The sequence below is a fragment of the Oncorhynchus gorbuscha genome, unplaced genomic scaffold (assembly GCF_021184085.1).
Source record: "Oncorhynchus gorbuscha isolate QuinsamMale2020 ecotype Even-year unplaced genomic scaffold, OgorEven_v1.0 Un_scaffold_4352, whole genome shotgun sequence".
Taxonomy (NCBI): domain Eukaryota; kingdom Metazoa; phylum Chordata; class Actinopteri; order Salmoniformes; family Salmonidae; genus Oncorhynchus; species Oncorhynchus gorbuscha.
In genome coordinates this window covers 2,836-4,954 of record NW_025748385.1, presented here as the reverse complement: position 1 = coordinate 4,954, position 2,119 = coordinate 2,836, and positions in this window count along the sequence as shown.

Genomic DNA, 2,119 nt, shown 5'->3' with positions numbered 1-2,119 from the left:
AGAAGACAGTATAGTGAGAGACTGGGAGAGGGAGAGAGAGAGAATAGGGTCCTGTGGCTCTGGCCAATAGTAGTGCACTATGTAGGGAATAGGGTCCAGTGGCTCTGGACAATAGTAGTGCACTGTGTAGGGAATAGGGTCCTGTGGCTCTGGCCAATAGTAGTGCACTGTGTAGGGAATAGGGTCCTGTGGCTCTGGCCAATAGTAGTGCACTATGTAGGAATAGGGTCCTGTGGCTCTGGCCAATAGTAGTGCACTATGTAGGAATAGGGTCCTGTGGCTCTGGCCAATAGTAGTGCACTATGTAGGGAATAGGGTCCTGTGGCTCTGGACAATAGTAGTGCACTGTGTAGGGAATAGGGTCCTGTGGCTCTGGCCAATAGTAGTGCACTATGTAGGGAATAGGGTCCTGTGGCTCTGGACAATAGTAGTGCACTGTGTAGGGAATAGGGTCCTGTGGCTCTGGACAATAGTAGTGCACTATGTAGGGAATAGGGTCCTGTGGCTCTGGCCAATAGTAGTGCACTATGTAGGGAATAGGGTCCTGTGGCTCTGGCCAATAGTAGTGCACTATGTAGGGAATAGGGTCCTGTGGCTCTGGCCAATAGTAGTGCACTATGTAGGGAATAGGGTCCTGTGGCTCTGGACAATAGTAGTGCACTGTGTAGGGAATAGGGTCCTGTGGCTCTGGACAATAGTAGTGCACTGTGTAGGGAATAGGGTCCTGTGGCTCTGGACAATAGTAGTGCACTATGTAGGGAATAGGGTCCTGTGGCTCTGGACAATAGTAGTGCACTGTGTAGGGAATAGGGTCCTGTGGCTCTGGACAATAGTAGTGCACTATGTAGGGAATAGGGTCCTGTGGCTCTGGACAATAGTAGTGCACTGTGTAGGGAATAGGGTCCTGTGGCTCTGGTCAATAGTAGTGCACTATGTAGGGAATAGGGTCCTGTGGCTCTGGCCAATAGTAGTGCACTATGTAGGGAATAGGGTCCTGTGGCTCTGGCCAATAGTAGTGCACTATGTAGGGAATAGGGTCCTGTGGCTCTGGCCAATAGTAGTGCACTGTGTAGGGAATAGGGTCCTGTGGCTCTGGCCAATAGTAGTGCACTATGTAGGGAATAGGGTCCTGTGGCTCTGGCCAATAGTAGTGCACTATGTAGGGAATAGGGTCCTGTGGCTCTGGCCAATAGTAGTGCACTATGTAGGGAATAGGGTCCTGTGGCTCTGGCCAATAGTAGTGCACTGTGTAGGGAATAGGGTCCTGTGGCTCTGGCCAATAGTAGTGCACTGTGTAGGGAATAGGGTCCTGTGGCTCTGGCCAATAGTAGTGCACTGTGTAGGGAATAGGGTCCTGTGGCTCTGGCCATTAGTAGTGCACTATGTAGGGAATAGGTTCCCATTTGGGATGCATCCTATAACTAGGGAACAAACCAGACAGTAATTGTTCACTGAAATATGGCTGAACAGAGTATCAAGGTATCAAGGTGACAGGTAACAACATAACAGGAAGATCATGTAGTCTCTGTTTCTATCCACTGTCTTCATCTCATCATGTAGTCTCTGTTTCTACCCACTGTCTTCATCTCATCATGTAGTCTCTGTTTCTATCCACTGTCTTCATCTCATCATGTAGTCTCTGTTTCTACCCACTGTCTTCATCTCATCATGTAGTCTCTGTTTCTACCCACTGTCTTCATCTCATCATGTAGTCTCTGTTTCTACCCACTGTCTTCATCTCATCATGTAGTCTCTGTTTCTACCCACTGTCTTCATCTCATCATGTAGTCTCTGTTTCTACCCACTGTCTTCATCTCATCATGTAGTCTCTGTTTCTACCCACTGTCTTCATCTCATCATGTAGTCTCTGTTTCTACCCACTGTCTTCATCTCATCATGTAGTCTCTGTTTCTACCCACTGTCTTCATCTCATCATGTAGTCTCTGTTTCTACCCACTGTCTTCATCTCAATATGTAGTCTCTGTTTCTACCCACTGTCTTCATCTCATCATGTAGTCTCTGTTTCTACCCACTGTCTTCATCTCATCATGTAGTCTCTGTTTCTACCCACTGTCTTCATCTCAATATGTAGTCTCTGTTTCTACCCACTGTCTTCATC